Genomic DNA, 22,651 nt, shown 5'->3' on the forward strand with positions numbered 1-22,651 from the left:
GATCCCCATTACACTCTCTCATCTGCAAGCACATGGGAGGCCTATCAGGAGGTAATTCAAGGCCAATCTGAGTGATGGCAGAAATTAGAGAAAACGGTTGTTTTAGGGTTCTAACGTGCAGGAATAAAGCTCTCCCTTTGCAGAGGTGCCCTGTAAATTTGGGCTTGTTTTGTTGTATCATTTTAAGTTTTTAAGTGATGTCCCTTGCAATCAGATCTGTCGGGGAGTTTTGGGTTTTTTTCAGCTTATTTGTGTTGCCGCTGCTTTGCTGTGCTGGCAGCCTGCATGGTGTATGGTTTTGAGGGCCAGCTGAAACGAAACCGCAGTGTTATTAGCAAGATGTTTTCACCTTCCTTTCATTCCCAGCTTCCCCATTTCCACCAAGCCTATTATACAGGTTACAAGTATCTTATGGCAAGTTTTTTAGTGTGGAGTAAAACCACCACAGGCCTCCCAGCTGCAGAGCTTTGTCAGGCTTTCAACTAAATACTGCCTCTCTCAGGAGTGCAACCTTCTGTCGGCTTTGAACGCTTAGAGTTGTCTGATATTGCCCCCTTCCTTCCTCTTCCCCACCCCATGAGCAATGACCCCCTTTAAGTAACGAATCAGGGGCTGCTCCTGCAGTTGCAATTCTCAGTTCAGCACTTGGCAGAGAGAAGCAAGCCGGGCTATTTAGTGCAGCATTAAATGGCTCACCGCATTAGCCCCCCGGCACGCTGAGCTATTAGCTTGTTTTACTGTTGTTAAAGTTACATTTGTTAGCTACTCCAACAGAAACTTGGGAGTGTGGGAAGGCACGGGCAGTGTCTGCTGGCTGTGCAGTGACAAGAGAGCAGTGCCCCTCTCCACGAGGTTTTGCAGAGGAGCTCCCAGCTTGGTCGCGATGGAGCGATCGTGACTGACCACGATGCTGTGGCAGGGAGCGATCAAACCACGACCAGCTCCTTGCCTGTTCCTTGGTCAGCTTCCAGCAGGGCTGCAGAGAGGTGGAGTCACCCCAAGAGGGAGAGTCCAGCACCTTGGGACCTCCAGGTGGTGCCACAGTGGGCAGGCTGTGTGCTCAGTGACGGGTCAGTGCCGGTGCCCTCGCCCAGTCCCCTGGTTCCTCGGCACTTCTCCGGGGAGCAGCAGCACGTGGGGTTATTCACCCTCAGCTGAAAGATGCTGGGCTCTGAGCAACCGTGGCTGCACAGTTTCTCCAGAGTGTCCTCCAGCCCGTGTGCTGCTGCTCCAGAAATGGGGCTCTGCCAGAAACGCTCCAGCCCTCCCTCAAAACAGCCCCTCACCGATGGAGGAGTCGCTGTTTCTGCTAAGAGGGAAAAGTAGGAGTTGTTATGGTCTTGTCATCAGGTCTGGAAGATCCTGAGCACGGTTCTTGTAGCTGCAGAGGTTGCTGATCACACTGGGAGGTGGGATTCATGTCGGACCAGGAACTTGGTGTACACATGTAGAAAATGATGTAGAATGCATGCTCTACTCAGCCAGAGGTGCACATTGCAGAATGCCCACTTCCCAGTCTTGGTCTTTGTCTAAAACCAGTATTAATTGTCTGCTTCTCTAGAGAATCTACTCTCTTATATTCTAAATAAACATTAACTAAAATATGTTAATATATGTATATATAAAAATATATATTAAATGCCATATATTAAAGAAACATGCTCTAATATAGAGAAAAAACATAGGGAAAATGTTGTAGTCCCAGAGTCAGTGGTGATTGGGGTGGGCTGTGCCCAATCCATCCCCCCGAATTGGCTCCAGCTGTGCAGGACAGGTGAGCAGCATTGAAGGGAACGAGCCCTGGAGTGCCCAGGGGCACTGACCAACCCCAGAGGGCACAGAGGGCACACAGGGGCACTGCATCAGCACCAGGGCAGAAAAGGCTGGGCTGGAGGACAATTAAGAGCTGCAGATGCTTGAAAGTCGTCTTCGGTGTTGGTTGTGCCTCCACTGTGGTCCTGATAGGAAAACACAAACAGGGAGGTCATCAAAGAGAATGATTTAGTATTTGAGCCTCAAATACTAGTTTGGATCCTGACAGGGTCAGCAAAGCCTTCAGTGTTCTGGATTTTTCTCCAACCCACTGAAGATTCCATGGATAAGAGGTAAAGGAGTGCTATCTTTTGCTCCACAAAACCCCAGTGTTCTGTGGAGCCAGCTGCAGTTGGATGCCTTTTCCTCCTTGTTCTTACTCACATTGCAGTGATTTGTATCCTGTGTTTTTGTAGCAGCAACCCCTCTCCACTGCTGGGCACAGAGATATTGCAGGGCACTGAGAATTTGGGAGGGGAATGGGGGGAACCCCTCTCCACTGCTGGGGTACAGAGATACTGCAGGGAACTGATTCTGTGGGAGGGGAATGGGTGCACTGGGGCGAGGTGAAGCTGTTTGATTTGATTTGATTTGGGCTGATGAAACGGGCAGCACGCTCACAGCCAGGGCACCCTGTTGCTGCTGTGAGTGGGACAGACAGGGTGCTCAGCTGCTAGGCAGGGATGCTTGGATGTGCCACAGGGTTGCAGAGAGAATCCCCCTGCACAGGGAAGCCTGTGCCAGCATTGTAGAGCTCTTGTGCCAGCCAGCTTGCAGGGTTGATTTGGCATTTTGCGAATTGGTAGCGGCTGCCAGTGTGTGTGGTGGAAGGGAAGGGAATAGACGAGAAAAACACAGGGGTTTAAAATAAAAATGTAAAATTATTTGCTTTGTGCCATATGGACTTCAATATTTTGACAAAGCTAAGGCCAAAATGAATCATGCCAGGTTAGAGTTTTTGTTCAAAAGCATATGTATAACTGTCCCCCTGAGTGTGTGTTTGAGTTATGATTTTTGTCCAGGAAAACCTTAACCTTTTCAGTTTCTTGTTCTCTGCTCCACTACCAATTGTTCCACCCGCGTGAACTTTTCCTATTGTGTCAAAGTTTAAAACAGTTTTGCTTTATTGAAAGTTTCTTAGTAAAATCTCTAAGGTTTTGTTGATTTCCTTTAAAAAAATTTCTTTGGAGGACTTTATTTTCTTTTTCTTTTCACAAAGCTAAGTGGATTTTAACGAGAGCTGTCTCGTGTCCAGACTGGATTGTTTGGCCAAAAAGAAGGAAGGGTAGAAGGAGAAGGGGGAGCCAAGGTGCCAGTGATGGTTGGAGAGCCATTGCATGGAAAGTGGGAGTCCATTATCCCTTTCCTGACTAAGATGCTGTTCCCACTGCATGTACAGCACAGGGATTTCAGTTTAAAAATAGGGAATCTGGCCAATTTGGGTATTTACATTTATAAAGTAACCCTCCCTAACATCTACAGGAATAGAACCTTTTGCACCTGTGAACCACTGAAATGTTTTCACTGAAATGTTGTCATTGAGCACCCAGCATCTCACTGTAACTGAGGACATGATTCAGGCTGGCCCTGTATTAGGGCATTCAAGCTTGGCTATGCAATTGAATGTTTTTCTGCACTGGTTCCTGTTGTGGCACTTTGCTTCACCACTAAAAATGCCACGTGGAGTGTACCTTAATCCACTTCAAAAGCAAAGCTGAGCTGTACAGAGGCACTCCTGAAAAGAAATAAGGATCAGTGTGGAGTGGAGCTGTTCTGTAGTAGCTTTTTGGGGCTGGTTTGTTACGTACACAAGTCCACATGATGATAGGATAGTTTTTGCAGAGTTCAGGTGTGATTGAATTGAGTGGTTTTGTTCATCCCACTATAGAGATATGAGATGGATATGAAATTCAAATATAGATCTCTATCTTTTTAAAGTTTGGAAGCGTTCAAAGGCAGGATTTAGGCAATCTTTAATTCATGTATGTAAGCAATACTATGACTATGTGAGGACAGTAAATATATCTCTATCTGTGATTGATCTCGAGATCAGCCTTGTCTATTATCATAAAGCCCCTCCTTTGAGAGTGGCAAGTGGGTGCAAATTTGAAAGAACAAATTTGAGCAACTGGTTTCCTTTCACTTTTAAAACCAAATAGGGAGAGAGGCATAAAAGGCCTCCAGTTTGGATGATAGTGAAACACTGCTTTGAAGTTCCAACTAAATTGCATTTCTTGTTCTCGGCTGTCGCCTGTAAGACTCAAAAAAAAAAAAAAAAAATTGGACAAGCAGTGATTAGTATATAATAATGTATGTTCAAATAGCTTATGGTATTATGAAAACAAAAATTCAAAAGGCCAATATACTGACAGTTAAAATCTGTCTAAGGGGCAATAGGGGGGAACCTTCACAAAAACAATATGCTGATTGCATGCAGCTACCCTGCCGAGTCAAATCTTAAATAAATTATACATACATAGCTGTACTGGGGCTGGGAAATGAAGCAGCTGAAAATGTTCCTGGTTCTGTGCTTTAGGCAAAGCCTGGATCCACTCTGTGTCCTCAATGCAGCAGACATTTGCTTTCTTGGTTGGGGTGCCCTGCCACGGGAGCTGGGTGCTTTGGAGCACGGTGGAAAAATACAGCTGTGCACTGGGCCAGGGCTGGGGAGAGGTGTGGGGAATAAATAATCCCTCTTAGCTCTTTTATTATTTTTAAATAATAAAAATTTAAAATAATAAAAATTTAAAATAAAAAATTAAAATAAAAAAATTAAAATAAAGATTTAAAATGAAATTTTAAAATAATAAAGATTTAAAATAAAATTTTAAAATGATAAAAATTTAAAATGAAATTTTAAAATAATAAAGATTTAAAATGAAATTTTAAAATAATAAAAATTTAAAATAAAATTTTCATTACTGTGCTCTTGCACTACTGGGGTTTTATTAATTTATAATATAATATAAATATAATTAACATAATTTAGAAATAAATATAATTGTTTTATAATACAATGAAGCCACACTACTGGGGTTTTATTAATTTATTGAATTTCTACTTCCATCCTGACCCCAAGAAAAGGCCTAGAACTCAAGAAATCCGTGCCTTGCTTTTTTTTTTTGCCTTTCCTCAGGTTTGTCCCTTTGCAACAGATGCTTATACTCCCTTTTAATAATCATCCCTACTTCTCATCTCGGTTCTGCTGTCCTCCTGGCCTGCAGCCCGTGTGGGAGGGCTGGCTGTGGCTCTGTGTGTGTGTGTGGGGATGCTGCCTGGTCCAGCTGGGGCTCCTGTCCCAGATTCTCAGCTGGTAGGGGCTGGGAAGGGAAGGGTGTGTGCCCTGCCACTGCTGTTGGCATTGCTGCAGAGAGGGACCTCCAGCCAGCCTCACCTCAGCCCAGGCCCCAAAGAATTGACACCCAGCTCTCAGGTGTTTTCATTTTAAATTAAAACATTTTTTGTACCCAAGTCAACAGTGAACAATTTTTACATGAAAATTGAATAATTTTTAAAAAAAAATCTACTTCAGAAAAAAATATTTCTACTCTCATTGGAAGAAATTTATTTTGGAATTCGTGGTTTTAGTAAATTTTTCACTTAAAATCAACTCACCACTTCTCACTTAAAAAAAAAAATTTGGGGAGGAAGCGGGAAAAGGAGAGACATGTATGCCAAACCTTAATGTTTGGTTTTTTAAATAGTTCAGAAGTATCCAGAACTGATTGAAATCAAGGTTCCAGCTCCAGGCTCACCCTAACTAAAGTCATTCACTTTTCTGAGGTCTCTAGATTGTGAGCAGTCCCCTGAGCCTGCCTCTACAGAGTGGAGTGTTTCAGCCCCTGAGGGTTTTCCAGCCTGTCCATCTCTGCTGTGTCCATCTCCTGGGCTGTGTTCTTAGCCCAGCCCAGCTGCAGTTGGGTTGGTCGGCCCTTCTCCACAGGTCCTTGGCTCGGGAATTAGTTTATTTTCTCAATGCTGAGAGGTCCCCAGGATGAGCTGTTACCACTGAAATGTGACAGAGCCCCTCTGCAGTGCTTGTCATCAGCACCAGGGCAATGCCACTGTCCCTGTTCCACAGAGGAGACACCCAAACTCTGCCAGGTGAGGCACATTTCCACCACCCCCCGGCCCTGAGCTCGGGGGATTTGTTACCTAAGAGCAAAGATAAGGCTCTTCTCTTAACCTTAAATCCTGAGTCATGTTGGACTTTCAGCTTCTTCCCCAGTGGACTGGAAGCCTGAGGATGTGATTTCTCACAGTTCCAAGCCAAGCAAACAATCTCCTAAAAGAGTTTTTGGCTAGAATGTCGCTGTACCTTGCTGCTGATTGCAGGATTTGGGGTTCTGAGGCATGCCTGGCTGCAGCACTGTCAGGACCTGCAGCATCCCAAAACAGCTCCTGTGGCTGCATGGGCTGCTTGGGGGATATTTGGGAGTCCCTGGGCATGGATGGCAGGAGCAGGTCAGAGCCTCTGAGCTGAGAGGGGCAAATTTTGTGTTCCACACTGTGCCCAGCTGGCCAGACAAACACTGAGTGTGCTGCTGGAGTGTGAGCTCAGGGATCCCCGTGGTGGGTCGAAATAACGTCTCAGATTTACAGCATGTACAGAGCTGGTGACACGGCCAAAGCAAATGTTATGGACGCTGCAGGATCAATACTAGAGGTGCAGGTGAATGCTCTCAGATAACTGTGGGAAACAAAATAAATCTTGGTTTGGTGCTTCAGAAAAATAAAATTGCCAAGGTGTTTAATCCTCTGCCAGGAAAGCAACAGCAGAAGTCCTCACTGATCTCAGCACTCAGGTGTTGCAGGACACTCGCATATCCAGCGTGAAAAACTTTGGGTTCTTTGAGCTGGCAAAAAAAAAATCTTTAATTTAGATTATATATAATTATTTCTTATTAGAGCTTTAACTTGGTTAAGTATAATCAGGTAGCTATTGTAGAATTTAAATGGCCACTGATTGTTATTTGATAATAACAACTTACATTTATATAGTGCTGTATATCCCAAAGGGATCCCAGATGATTTTAGAGTCTCAACAATAAAATGCACAACAAAGTGAAACATTAAACACAATTACAGCATTACTAGGAAAGATGAGGATATTAAAAATCTGGCTGTCTGTGCCTTGCTTCTGCTCTCCTTTGAATCCATTAGCCAAGCTCACCCAGAGTGCAAATGGAATATTAGTGGTTCTGCCATATCTGGCTTAAGAAATGTTCTGTACAACTCCTCTGTGCTGGGAGGGCAGTAAAGGGTGCAAATGCCCCTCTGTTATTTTAGGAGTCTCTTGAGGGGCTTGAATTCTTCTCTCTCTTCTTTGGGTGGTTGCTGTACACCCTCAGGATGATTTCTTGTCAGAAGGGAGGAGGCTAAACAAATGTCACATGCCTGCAACAGCAGAGTGGGAAGTCAGACAGTGTTTTGTACGAAGAGTTCTTTTTTCATTTATAAATCTTGAGACAGTTTAAAATTCAACCCTGCTGCAGTCATTTTTGGGTGCTCCATGCTGACACGTCCCTGAGGTGAGCAGTGCAGTTTGTGCCCCCTGAGCTGCTCTTGCAGGCTGTGGCAGGGTTGAATTTCCCCACCAAAAGGCTGTCAAACCCTGGAGCAGGGTGCCCAGGGAAATGCTGGAGTCCCCCTCCCCTGAGGTCCTCACAGGGTGTGCCCTTGAGGGCAGGGTTTGGTGGGGGACTGGCAGTGTTAGACCAGAGTCCAGCCCTAACCCTTCAGGGTCCTTCCCAGCCCAAAGGATTCTGCAATTCCAGGGGTGCAGCTTTGTTCCTGCTCTCCTGAAATCCCCTGAAGCTGTCGGTGCTGAGGGATGCTCGTGGGTCTGCTGCAGCTGGCACTCCCCAGGCAGGAGGCATGCAAACAGTCCCTGCCCTTTGGAGGGTGCTGGAAAGGACTTCAGAACACAAAAATGAGAATCACAGGCTTGGGGGCTGGAGTGATGGGGCTGATTTCATCGCTGACCAAAGAACAGGGCCAGGAAGGCAAATGCTGTGTTTGTGGATGGGTAGGATAGGTCACTTGCTATGTGTTGTTTCTTTCCTAATGTCTAATAAATTATAGTCTGATTCTGAAATATTTCTAGAACCCCTGAATTACTGTTGAATTATGAAGTGTTTTCAACTGCTGAGGCAAGTTGTTTGCACCTGAAGATAAAGACTTATTGCTATTAAACATATATTTGGGACTATGCAAAATGATGTGTAAACGATTTTTTTTTCACTGGTTTGTCAGAGTCCTTGTCCACTGAGATGGTTTTCAGTTTCTGAAAATATTAATTTACCCCTGCCTTTTGGCCACAACATATGAAAACAGTCTACCTCAAATAATTTAGTCTTAAAACCATAGTTCTTTCTCAATATCCGAGCTTTTCTTTAGTTTCTGTTTTAACACTCATAGTGATTGTGTGAAAGTTGTTTGCAGATACTGCCTTGTTTTTCAGATTTGTAATGAAGCATGAGGGATTTTTACATCTTGTGGCAAAAGTTTTGCATGGGTCTTACTGTGAAGCTTTCACAATGTCTTTAAGTTGTTTTATTTTTGGGAGATGGAAGAAAGGCAAATAGTGACTTAGAGACAAGTTTTTCTGCTCCATTTCCTCTCTGTAGCAGATGATAAATCTCAAGTACAAATGGTGCTGCACCCAAGACACTGAGCTCTAATTTTTGATCCTGCATGCGCTGGTGGCCTATTTGCTAATCTGTAATCACCAATAAGTTTGCTGTAATAGAGTTATAAATGTGCTGTGATATAGTTAAGGGCCTGATCTGTGAGTGACATGGAGCAAACACTCTCAGATGAAGGGTGAACCTTCTGAAACTCCTTTCCACAGTGCTGTGGACCTTTCCTGATAGCACTACAAGCAAGCACTGGGAACCACAACTGCCTGGAACTCATGGGGCAGTGCTGTGAAAATGTCGTTTCTTTCTGAACCTGTATTTAAGAGTAGGGTTAATAATTATGATGATGATAATAATAGCACTTGTTGTCATTAGACCTCGGAAGAGGATCCAAGTCTTTTCCAGTGTCTTGGGTGAACTGCTCTGTCCAACACAAGCCTGTTCTAAATGTTCATAGCTGAAAGACAAATTGACATTCCATATGGGAAGAGTGGCTTTTCCCTTACAGCCTCCCAGCTCACTAGAAAAACTCCCTCCTGTTCTGGTTAAAGTTGTACATTTTGAAGAGTCTGGATGGATCCTACTGAACTAGAATCCAGCCAAGGACATCATCATCTCTGGAAAGAAACCAGTATTCTTCTTTAAAGACACTTGAATTTATTTTTTTTTTTAATTTTCAGTGATTTCTCAAAAGAAAAAAAGTTTAAATGTGTCTCTTTTTTTTAATGGTCTCATTATTAGTTGGAGTTTAAGGACTGAACTAGTAATTACTAATCAAAGTTTACCTGTGGGAGCAGAAACTAGATGGAACCTTGTTTCACTTATTTAAACATAAATCTCTACAATTTGAGATTAAATAGATTTCCCCAGGTTACCAGCAGTACCCTTCTCTGTGCCTGTAGGCCATCCACTAAAAAGTGAAAAAATGCATGTACATGTTGGGGACAGAGATGTCACAAAAATGTGACTGGCAGTGTCCTAGGCATCGTTACACGCTGGTGGATTTTGTGGGGTCAGCGTGGAAATGAGGGGCAGACTGAAATAATTTCTTTATTTGTAATAAAATGGATTATGTTCAAGTAATTTGAAATCCCAGTGGTGAGTGCTTGGGTACAATATCATCATTGCAGTGCTTTTAGAGGGAAGCTAGAAGTAAATAAAAGAAAGATTTCCTTGAGTTGGAGCTTTAATTTTTATTAAGGTTTGTGGTTTTAGAACAGAGAAGAGAGTGAGATGACATAAGGAATGGCAGTGCATTAGTGAAAGTAGGTGTCTGAAAGAAACTAGTCTGTGTTTGTGGGAGCATGAAACTGTTGAAAAGAAACTGCTACTTTCACACTGTCACATAAAACTCCCGACGAGCCTGGCACTGAGGCGTAGAGAAACTCTCCCTTGTTTGTCCAAGAAAATAGTGCATGCAAGAAAAAATAGTATAAAGGGCTCTGGGCTTAGTTTCTGTGGTGTTTGATACCAGTCTACAGGATCTAAATGAGAGCAGGAAAGAAAGTCCTGAGATTTTGTTATGAAAACTTCTTTCAAAATAATTTTCCAAAACACCTTTAAAATGTTGGAGAGATCTGTTAGAGCTAATCTCAGGAGTGGGAATAACTGTGAGTTATTATTACTGCAAATTCTATAAAGCATCTCCTTTGTATGTTTATAGCGTGCAGAAAATATAAATAATGGCTGATTAGTAGTCTGGAGTGAGAGCTCTCTGTTTTCTCCCCATATTGGATAAATCTCCTACTGATGGATCAAACATTTAATCAATGTGGTCGCATGGCCTTCAGCACTATAGTATCTGAGTGCCTCCCAGTGTTGGAACGCTCAATAAGGCTTGGTTTGTCTCCAGTTACTCTGTGCTCCTTAATTTGATTTTGTTCTTAGTTACACTGATGTAAATCTAAAGCTGCTCCACTGATATTGATAGAGGAAGCCACCATTTATGAGCCTGAAGAGCAAAATCTGTCCTTCCCCTTTGCAATTCCTCAGCTGTTCTTAAGTTGCACTATTAATAATATTTATTTGACTTATTAATCTGCCCCCTCATTTATTTCCCCTGTTCCTGCTGCACCTTTTTTTCTTCTGCCACTTTGGGTGTGATCCAAAGTCCCCTGAAATGGCTGTCAGTCTAACTGTGGATTTCAGCTGACTGGGGCTCAGTTTCCCATGTGTTCCTTCCTCCTTTTTCCCCCTCTGCAGCTCCTGGAGGGTTCTGTGTCAGTCTGTGTCCTGATTAATTAAAGCTACATGTATTCCTCCAGTTTTGTGAATAAGCACCTTGCTGTACTGGACTCCCAATCCCCAAATTTTCCTTAATGCCCACTGCTTCCCTCAGCTTGGTTTTCCTTTCATGGGAGCTCCCTTTCCTCCTTGTGCCACAGGTGTTGGTCTCAGGTTCAGCATTTCCCATTTTAGGGGGAGCTTTGCTGTGAGCCTGATCTGAGTTCTGTAGAAAACTCAGCAGAGAGAACCCAGGAAACTTCCCTGAGTTTTTTGCGCAGGACACTTGTATGTCCTGAGCAGAATATGGGAATATGGGAAGGGTTTTGAATGAGATAGCTGTGACCTGTCCTTTAATATTTTTTTTTCTTTTCTTTTCTTTCCCCTTGCTGCCATCAGCGCTTGGAAGCAGAAGGAAACAAAGAGGAGTTGAGAACTGAAGCTGGGGGACTTGGCAGGTAAGAGGTGTGTTTGTTCCTTGCCAGGGAGGTGTTTCTGGAGGTGCTGATGGAATTGGCAGGGGCTGGCTCTGCTCTGCAGGACGAGCCTGCTCCAGGGCTGGCAGGGTCCAGCGGAGTTCCTCGATCCTTCAGCCTCCTTGTGTCCAAGGCTTTGCCTTGCTGCTCCCTCACCTGCAGCAGGGGCAGAAAGGCTTCCCTGTGGCAGGAGGAGAAATGCATTTTCTTGAGGAGGACTGCAGGGAGGGCTGGGCAGTAAGGAGCTGGTGGCAGAGCACGGGAGCTACTTGGGCAAAGTTTTTGCCTGGTTTGAGGGTAACAGCTGTGCTGTGTGCACAGCTGGGCTGGTGTTTGCATTATTTCAAGAAATGTTTTGCTAAGGGACTCGTGTGCTATCTGTAACTTTGCTGTGTTATCTCCTTTGAAGCCTCGTTTGATTACTTTACTCTCATTTCCTGTTCTACATGGCTTTAAATGGGGTGAAGGTGAAATACAGTATAAGCAAGATCCAACACTTGCTTTCATACAAAAACCACGCTGAAAGCTCAGTGACAGCACTGGGCAGCCAAGCACTCCTCACTGAACAACTGCAGTGTGCAAGGGCAGCTCCTCAGGGCTCCCTGCAGGCACACCTGGGGACAAAAGGCTTTTCCTGGGAACACAAGCCACAGCCAGGCTGCCAGCTTTCAGACCTTCCTCTGGAGCTCCCCAGTGTTTTTCAGAGGAGGAGCTTGAGGAGTTTTCAGTGTAATATTCTGTGCCCCTGCTCCTGGAGAAGCTGTCCCATTTCCAGAGCACACAGCCCGAGGCACTCGTGCACCAGAGATAAATCAAGTGGTGCAGCACTGGAGGGGCTGGAGCAGCTGCAGGTAGTTGTTTAATCTCTTGTGCCAAGTAATCTTAATAACAGGTATGGCTGCTGATCCAGTCAATTACAGAAATTGTCCTGCTGCCTTTGCTGGGCTCTCAGGGAGGCAGAGCTATTGATCCCTACGATGTGGCTGTGTGCAACTGCAGAGCTGGGCTGTCCTGAAAGGCACAGCTCACCCAAACAGGCAGGGACTGATCTGTTTCTGCTTCTCTGCCTCTCCTCTGTGGCACACTCTAGTCAGAATCTTGGATTTTCTTCCCCCTCCTCTAAATCTGTGAGAATACATTTAAATTTTAATATTCAGGGACCCCAACGATGTAAATAGCACTAAGATAAGCGTTGCCCTGTTTGAAATTCCCTGCTGGGTCCACCTGTCATGCTTTGTCTGATGTTGGGATAATGGGCTCTGTGGGACAGTAAATGCCTCCCTTACCCATCCACACAGCCCTTTAGGGCTGCTGCTTTTTGGAGGAGGCTTGGAGCAGCATGTCACGGGAAAAACACCAAACTCCCCTGACCGAGAGCTTGCAGGCACATGGAGCAAGCCAGGCTCAGGCTCACAGATCAAAATCAGTTTGTGGCTCATAAGAGAATAAATCATTTTCTAATCTGAAATAATCTGGCCCCTAACACTTATGAGAAGACTCAGCAGTATTATAAATATAGATTTCCTTGCAGAACTTTTTGTCTGAGAATAAAGTGTTTGTGTTTTCAGTGGATGTTACCAATTGACCTGTGACAAGCTGGACGTGTTTAGCTTGGAAGAATTCATCTTCTGCATTTGGATATTGGGCTTGGTTTGGTTATTTTATTTGCCAGTGCTTTCTCGGTTTTTTGCAATTTTCAACCCCATATATTGGCATGTGGTTTTGCTGTGCAGCTATGTGATCTCCAAGCAAACCATGGAATGCATCAGGCTGTCTCCCTGTCCCTCCTGGCTCATGTGTTTACCATTAAACTCCGTTCCTGGGCTTTTTCACAGCAGTTCAGCTGTCTGCAGGAGCTGGTAGTTAAAGCATGGCAAGCTGCAGATAATTCTTGAGGCTCAGCCTCTGTTTCCACTGCCTTTGATCATGATGCATTCGACTTGCAAATATTATTTATAAATTATTTTTTCACATGCTGCTTTTGATTTTTGTAGTTGTGCCTTCCCACACAACAGGGACAGTGAGTGATTTCTTATTCTAGTTCCTTGGCATGTAAACATTATGTTACTCTAAACTCTGATCAAATTTGAACTGGAAGTGCTGCTAAGAATAGAAAGACATGGATCCCACTACAAAGAGGTTGCAGTTAGAGTGGTGACAAATGACATGGAAAAGGTGGAGAAGACAGCTGTCAAATACAGCATGTTCATGTATGTACAGCTGTACTTAGAGAGAGAGCGACCCTTGTTTATTCCTGCAGTTTAATTTAACGTCATTGTAAAAAAAAACAATTACAATAGGAAGAACAATGTATAAAAAAATTTGAACCATGTGGCAGAACTTGTCTTCCTGATAAGAAGGAAAAGCAGCCAGAGCTTGAGAGAGTGGGAATGTTGGTATTTTTTAATGCATAGCTTGTCTTAAAGTCGTTAAAAAGAAGTTATTCAGCTTTTTTCCAAATAAAGTAGGAATTTTTATGACTTATCCCTCTATATGATTTTGATGAGAAAGAGTTGAGTGTCAGTAGAGCTGCAGAAAGCTCCTCCACACAAATGTGGTAAAGCTTCTTAGATCTCTGTGGTCTGCACTTGTACACCCAGTGTGGGCTGGAGAGAGTAGCTCTATGAAACAAGGAAAGGGGGTTTGTCTGAGGTTGTATTCCTGCCTCAGATTTTACTTGCAGTTGGTAAATATTATACATTTTCTGGGGCACATTTTGATGAGAATCCCATTTTCTGTTGCAGGTACAGTTTTTGTCAACCTGAGAATTTGAGCCTGTTTGTGTGGTGACAATGGGAAATGGGTTGGGAGGAATTGCTGTTGCTGTATTACTTCCCCTCCAAAAAGGTCTCAAAATGAAACCAGTTGCTAAATTGGTGACCTACAAGCTCACAATATTTGCATGCAGTTCTGAGCATGGGTGTGAGAGGGAGGAAGCCCCCGTTCTTGCACATCATTTATTTTCTGTGTCATCCTGAACTTTGAGATCTGAACCTCTTACTTGCATTGATGGCTCTGGTTTTGGGGCTTTTTGGGCTCGTTTTTGTAAAAATCCAAGACTGAGGCTTGTTTGCAAGAATGGCTTCTGGGTAGGTACCTCTGAGTGATGGTTAGACCCACCAGGTCTGAAAAGAGTAATATTTATGTTGAAGGAGCAGGTCCAAATCATAATGTGATGCTCTATTGGAGTGTTCATCTGTGAGTTTGCTTACTGTTGTGCCAGCTGCAAGGACCGTCACCTAAGAAGGAATTAGGATGATTTAATTGCACTGAAGAGGCTTAGGATAAAGGGGTTTTGGTGCCTTCATTTTGTACCCAGCAGTTGCTCAGGTTACTGAAAATCTGTGGATGAATATTCCCAGATAACACAGGTTAAAATCATGCACATTGTGCATATATCCATGAAAATGGGAAGCAGGAAGTGAAGAAGCTGGGGGCACCAGAAACACGTGTGAAATGTCCTTTCTGCCTCTTCTGACAAACAGAAACGACAGGTTTGCTTCTTCCTTCACAAAAAGAAATTCAATGCAACCAAGAGTAGATCCTTTAACATAATCTGCATGAGTTTGGGTATCATCAGGTAGGGTGGGTGACCATCTTCTCGCCTAAAATTCACAAGCAGTGAAAATCAAGTAGCTCCAGAAACAGCCAGCTGATGAAATGTTACCTCTAAAATTCAGGCTTGATGCAGTAGGCAAATCCTGCTGCCTCTTCTTGGCCAGTATCATAACATAACTTCAAGAAACTTTTTCCTCCTTTTCTGCTTCTTGTCAGATATTTGTTCAGCTAAGGAAAGAGACCACGTCATTTAGCAATTTCAGTTCTGAAGTGTAAGTTGCATTTTTGGTGTTTGCTCATCTGAAAAAATCATAGTTTTTAATTTCTAGAACTTTGATCCCTTTAAACACAAAGATGTTAAAGAGATGAATGGGGCCATGAGTAAGTCAACATGTATAAAAATAGAGTGAATTATCAGAGCAAATTAACTTGCTTGTTTAAGGCTGTGAGAAGATAGATGTGCCTGTTTTTCGTGGGGCAGTCTTGGTGGCAATGGTGACACCAGACCAGGCTGAGCCCCCTGTCCAACCCTACAGGGCAGGCCTGACCTGTGCCAGGGGCTCATCAAGTGTTTGTGTTTGCTCAGGGCTTCCCCAGAGGGAGAACCCAGGGTTTAGTGCCCGTGCTCTGTGCATCCACAGTGCATTTGGGCTTCCTCAGGGAGGAAACAAGATCTGTCAGAATTATCTGGGTGATTTGTGCTGTTATCTGCCACATAAACTCACCACAGAGCAGCTCAGAATAGTTCTACAGGGCTATGCTGTGGGTAGTTATACAGCTGTTATATAACATCTATATGTAATATTTATGTGTGTGTCTATGCAATATCTATATGTAATATATATGTGTATATATATGCAATATTTACATATATGTGTGTATCTATATACAATATCTATGTGTATGTATGTAATATACACATATAACATAATATGTAATAGTTATATAGCTGTTATATAATATGTAATATATAAAACATATATCTGCTATATATAACATATATAACATATATCTGTTATATATGCTATATATGTTATATATAGCATATATAACGTATATGATGTGCGTGTGTAACACATATGGTGTGTTATATACACACATATATAACATATATGTGATATATATGTATATATTACATTACATTATATAGATAATGTCATGTAATATATCTAATATATAATAATGTGATGGGATATATAATGTAATGGAATATATAATACAGATATAATACATCTAATGGTTATATAGCTGTTATATAATACCTATCTGTGTATATATATTATATATGTAATATGTAATGCATATATAACATACATAATATGTAATAGCTACATATTATATAACAGCTATAGAACTATATAACATATGACACCTATATAACACACACACACACATATATATATATATGTAATACATATATAACATACATAATATGTGATAGCATATAGTTATATTGCTGGTTTGACACAGGGAACACCCAATGCTGAGCACAAAAGAGACCAGAGGAACGATGAGAAAGAGCAAACAAAATAATTTCCCGTTGGGAGACCTGAAATCAAGTGAAGTATTTTTCTGAAATAGAAAAGTGAAAGCAGAGATCTATTTCAGGTTTGGTGGCGGGTGCTGCTGCTGTCCTAAGCGCAGTGAGAGCTTTCAGTTGGTCCCCCCGTTGCCCTGAGATGCTGCTGCAGTTTTTGGGAGCAGGCTGAGTGTTTCTGACATACCCAAATCAGCTCTGCCCCTTCAGAGCCTGGACCAGCTCCCAGGAGCAGGAGTCCAACGGGCATCCCAGCTCCTCTGCTCACACACCCCACCATTAACAGGCTGAAGGCAATCTCAATAAAATACATTACCCTGCTGAGCTAGTCTCAGAAGATAAATAAGTGTTGGAGAAAAGAAGCTTTTGTTTAAAAGTAATTATTTAAACTATGCATTACAGGTAATTTTCCTTTACCAGTAAACCAAATGCTATCAGAATTTCAATAATAGCTTTGTGTTACTTATCTAGATAACATGATACTGTCATTTCCAGGAGCTTAAAATGCTGATTTATTTTCATTTGTGTCAAATATAAGGGTAAATGAGACCTGAATATATATATATATATAAAATAAAATCCAACAACATGGGTTTTGTATAATTTTCTGAGAGCAGCATTTTGTTTTCCAACCTTTTATAGTAAAATAACAATCTAATGATAGTTTCCTAAAATGTGGACTTAAAACAGTAGGGTGAGGAGCATCTTTATATTTTCTGTTTTGGGTAAACATGCTGCATTTCAGAGCTGACAGCAAATACAATTCTTTTGAGGGGATTTGTCAATAAAACCATAACACTGTGGCAACTTTATAATGTGTATGCAGACCCAGGCAGACCAAACTGCTTCAATCCATATATTTCTTAAGACAAAGAGTGGTATAATTTTTTACCCATGAGATTTTTCATTTTTAAAAATTACATTAAAGGCTCAGCCTCTCTGTTTCCTTTCTCTCAGCATTATTCCTACACTGTGAACCTCTCTAATGATCACAAAACAGTTCATTATCAGGAAGATGAAACGAATAAGGGAGGAAAACAAGATTTTTTTTTTAATTCTTGAAGGAGAAACATCTCTGTTTCAGGTCTTTAACTGCAAGGATGGCCATTTTGTTTCAATGGAAAGTTTTATTATTATTCCTTTTATTTATGAGCATTTTTGTTTTCTGTTCCAGTGTGGGTTGTGCCCTCTGAGGCTTGGCTGCAGCCTCACTTTCTGGCCAGGAGCCCCTTGGCATGTTTTGGCTGCAGGGAGGGAAAGCAGCAAAGATAGATGCCCAAGTGCATTAAGGCCAATTTCCAACCCCATTTAGGCCTGGATTCCACCTAATCCCTAACCCAGAGGGTTTTTCCTGGATGTGTCTGTGCCTTTAGAAATGCCAGTGGGAAGTGCAGGCCCCAGGATCAGGATTTTTAGCTCAAGTGCATCTGGCCATGGTCCTCACCATGGCTTCCTTTTACCCAAAATGGTGAAAAGAGCATCTCCCTACTTCAGGGAAGATTTGTGAGGATCAGTGTGTTTGAGATGGTGGCAGTAGGATGCATCTGTAACCTACATAGGTAACAGATCAACCTAAACACTTTTAATAGCAGCAGGAGCAATAATTCCTCGCTGTGGCACGGGAATATTGTGACACTCAGTGTTGGTGATCTATGTGAAACAGGTTGAGATCTTCGGATTAAAAAGCGATACTGCTCTACATGTGGAAATTATGAGCGCTCCTGTTTGCATGCTGAATTCCCTTCTGGACCTCCCCAGGCTGGGATTTTAATTTCTGAGTGGAAATTTTGCCTGTTTCAAGCCGTGCTGGGTTTCTGCCGTTCTGGGGAAGGACAGTGCTGGGGCACAGAGCAGAGGCAGCTGGTGGCAGGCAGGGGCTTTGCCACCAAAGAGCCCAGCTGCCAGCAAGGCACTGCCACCGCTTGGAGCTGGCAGGCAGCAGTCAAAATGCCAGCCCTTGGCTGCAGAAAGAGCTAAAGATCTGTCTCCAGCAGCGCCAGGCGCCAAGGTGCTGCCACCCGCCTTCTAATTTTAGCAGGAGGGCTGGCAGGGATCGCACCTAGCCAGACAAGCCTGGCTCCTGCCCTGCTTCAGGGGGTGGCAGGGAGAGGGGAACCCCTGCCCCTGTCCCCAAAGGCTGGGGGAGCTTCTAAACCTGCTTGGAGACAGAGAGCTCATCCCTTGTGCCAGCTGTGGGCAAGGAGATGTCACAGGAATGTCATGGCCAGGGCAGGGCTGGGCTGGGCAGCCTGTGGGGCTACGAGGAGTCTCACACATGAGAGGCTTGTGGTGCTTTCAGGGGCCCCCATGGCAGGGAGGAATGATGAATCTGACTCAATCAGAAGGCTGATTTATTATTTTATTATATGATATTATATTAAAGAATGCTATACTGAACTATACTAAAGAATAGCGAAAGGATACTTACAGAAGGTTAAAGAGATGATAATGAAAACTCCTGACTCTCTCCAGCATCCCCACACAGCCTGACTGTGATTGGTCATTAAGTTAAAACAATTCACATCAAACCAATCAAACAACCACCTGTTGGATAAACAATCTCCAAACCACATTCCAAAGGAGAAAAATGCAGAAAAGCAAATGAGATAATATTGTTCTCCTTTTTCTCTGGGGCTTCTCAGCTTCCCAGGAGAGAAATCCTGGCGAAGGGATTTTTCCAGAAAATGTGATGGTGGCAGGGGCTCCTGTGTGCCCTCCAGCCTGGAGCCTCGGGTGTGGTTCTGGGGCAGGAGCAGAAGAGGAAGAGGTGGTGACAGGAGGTGACCAAAGGGGAAAGAGAGCAGGTCTTCCCCAGTGAAGGGACTGGGGTGTGTGTGATCATTGCACAGGCTTTTCTGCCAAATTGCTCCGATTTTGGCTTCTGACTTTGGGAAGAAGTGTCTAGGGAAAGGCTGGAAGGGGTCTGAGACAATCTCAGGTCACCTAATTCTTGGATTTCCAAGTCACCCTCACGGCTTTGAGGCTGTGCACCCACCTGTCTGGCTGGTGCAAGATTCACTCCAGGGAGCAGTGAAGCATTTTCTGCCGCTTTAGCTCACTCAGTTGGTTCTCTGGCAGCTCAGACAAAATGCCAACAAGGCACTGGCTTGGAGTCTGAGACAGCAAATGTGATCTGTCACATTTTGGAAATATCTGCGAGGGTGCTGCAGCCAATAGTGCAGCTGTGCTCCTCCAATAGCCCGTGTTCAGATGGAATGGGACATTGAAAGGAGCTATTGGCACATATTGTTACCATATTATTATTAACACTGGATTTTATTAACGTGGCTTTCATTTGTGTATTAATGACATGGGCAGTATTTAGCTGTTCTGGGCTTTACACAAATAATTTCTGGGAGTGTTCTTTTGTCAAATAGGTTTGGAGGTGGGCACTGCAGAGTTGGTGTTTATCCCATCTTTCAAAGATAATTTTTACCATCTCCACTAAAAGCTATACTTGCTCCAAGCACATCTTGCTTGATGGAGGATAAGTTCTGCCATTTTGAGAGGGGTAGTTTTTATTTCTAATTGTGAATGTGTTTAGCCACATGAGGCTGTCAATCAATGAGACGAAAGCCCAGTAGGATTGTTTCTGTAAGTGGCCAATTTCCCCCACCCTTTCGCTCCAAATCAAGGACAGATGAAAGGTCATGATTAAAACAGTGATTTTTCCCTAAATTGTAAGTAACAGTTTGCAACTGTTTTTTCACCGAGATGTCAAAACTGTATTTTATCTTGGGAAAAGGGGGAAGGAAGAAAATTATAAGTTCTTGAAAATGTTGGCAATTTTCCAAATGGTTGTGTTGAAATTTATTTTAATTATTGTACTTGTGTCAGTTCCTTGCAAGGGTAAAAGGGGGGGAAATAATTCAGTACAATATTATGCAGCTATGGATTAAACAATTAATGGTGAACCTCTGTATCCTATTAGTATATTTGAGTTCATTATTTCAACAAATTGTTTTCTGAGCCAGTGACTAGTGGATTTAACTATTTATTTTATAGTCAAAACAGGAGAATAATTGGCTAGTTGGAGGGTCTTTGTGTGCATGAATCCATCCAAGGAATTAACCTGAGACTGTCAAATAATGCAGAATGTCATCAGGAGGTTATTTTGTCCCAAGAGTTTGGTTTTTTATGTACACTCAAGCAACTTGCAGTCTGGTGACCATTGCAGCAGCCACCATCACTAAAATTGAGGAGGGCTATGGTGGAATCAGGAATTCCCTGGGAAGTCTCTCAGCTGGCATTGTGTGTGTGTTCTCCTCCTGGGTATGTGCTGACCCCTCAGGAGTCAGAAATAAAATTCACTGGCCATAGCATTCAGGTAAAACCCTGAAAATCACCCAAGAAAATCCTCTTTGGGTGGGTTTGCTGTGCCAGATCTGTTAACAATGGCCAGCTAGAAAAGGCATTCTCAAGAAGTACACCAGGGCAAATCCCCTGAACATGTGAGGATGTCACTGCTTTTCCTCTTTGCAGCTCACCTCAGAATTGTGCCAGCTCCCTCGTGCAGTTTGGGTCAGTTGTGGCTCCATAAGTGTTACTTATGTTAAATATTTTCTTCTCAAATTAGGCATGGAACCAAGATGCTGTCTGTCTGTGTTGTTAGGTGGCACATTTATCGTGATAAAGAGGGTTAAATGGGTAATGTTCTAATCTCAAGAGCTTCTGCTTTTCCATTTCATGCCTTTTCTGTGATGGCAGGATTCCCTTTTTTGCCTGAAAGAGCCCTGTGCCTTTGTAATGCCTGATAAAATGAGTCACCTTCCACCACAGTGAGGGACGTGTAAATGGGTAAATGTGAATTTTGTCACTGCTGAAGGGAGTGGCACGAGGAAGACTGGGTGATCTCAGCCCCCTTTGCTACACAGGTAATCCACAAATTTGATAATGCACAGGACCCATGCATCAGGTAGAGTTGGCTGTTTAAAGGCTGGACAGTGAAGTGACTAATTTCTGGGTTTATTTCTAAAATCCTCTCAAAGAAATATCCTGCACTCAATATACATGCAGCTTTTTTGACTGTGTTTTGCCATTTCCTTCCATTTGTCTGTGCTGAGCTATTGTGAGTTACAAATTCAAGTGAAGAGCTTCCCTTTTCTATTTTTTTCATGTGAGCAGATGATGGGGGGGCACCTTCTTTAAAGTACTTTAGGCCAGCTGAGAAAAGTGACTATTGGTTTTGGTTGTAGTTTGGCTTTTTTGTTTGGTTTTTTCCTGTTGTTGTTGTTGCTGGGGTTTTTTGGTTGTTGTTGGTGGTGGGGTTATTTGTTTGCTTGGTTTTTGTTTCTTTGGGGAGGTTTTTGGGATTTTTTTTTTTTTGTTTTTTTGGGGGGGTTCTCTTTTTTGTTTTTGTTGGGTCATTTAGTTTTTTCAAAGTATGCAAATATTCCTTCTGCAGTCAGTTATAATGACAGGCAGGATGCTGGAGCAGCTCTGCAGTGCCTGTGGTGGCTGAGGAGCTGACAGTAAATTCTGCTGTTCCCTCCCTCTCTGCCTCTGGGTGAGTCACACGAATGCCACAGGTGCCTGTGCTTGTGGCCTGGGAGGGCAGCAGCAGATCACCTGAGATGCTCAGGATGCTCAGATGTGTTTGTTTGGCACTGCTGGAGGAAGGGGCAGGAGCAGAGGCACTCTCCAGGCTGCTTTGAAGAAGGCAGCTCTGTCATTTCTTCTCCTAGCCTGGCTTCACTGGAAGCAAAGCATTTCTTGGCTTAGCTCTCCTGACCTTGATTTATTTGTTGTCCTCTTTTCGAATGGCAGAATGGGATTAGAGGGATGTGGGGGAGGTGGAGGTTTGGGTGCCACCAGAGGAGAATATATCTGGGGTCCTAATTGTCCTTTGTGCAAAAATGAGTGCAGGCTAAAAGTCAGCAAGGCAATTGATGTGACAAAAACCAAGTGAGCGTGGTGTTGGGAGCACTTGCAGAGGGTGCCTGTATAAAATATAATCAGCAGGACATGAAAGGGATGAAAACAAGTGGGAAAAGTAAATTTTTACATGCAAAACCCTTCCCTTCTGGTAAAGAAAAAAAAAGATTTGTTTCAGAACCTTTTCTGGGACTCTGAAAGGATTTATAGACAAGGTGTGCTGTGTACAAGAGGTTTTAGTGTCTGCTTTGCCAATGAATCAGGGCCCTATTCCACCCAAAAAAATGATAACCTGAGCACTGCCTCAGCAGCCAGCCTGGGCTCCCATGTGGAAATCAGGTGTAAATTCTGGCTGACTGGACCCTTTTGGAGGCAGGGTTCAAATGGCCTCTGAGGAGAAGAGAAGCCATCCAGGCTGGGAGCCTCTGCCTGCCTGAGACTTCTTCCATCATTGCTATAATTCCCTGAAAGCAAACTAATAAAACTTCCCATTGACTTGCACTCGTGTGTGCTTTCAGCAGTTATTTACA

Source organism: Fringilla coelebs, assembly GCF_963513975.1.
Source record: "Fringilla coelebs genome assembly, chromosome: 5".
Lineage (NCBI taxonomy): Eukaryota > Metazoa > Chordata > Aves > Passeriformes > Fringillidae > Fringilla > Fringilla coelebs.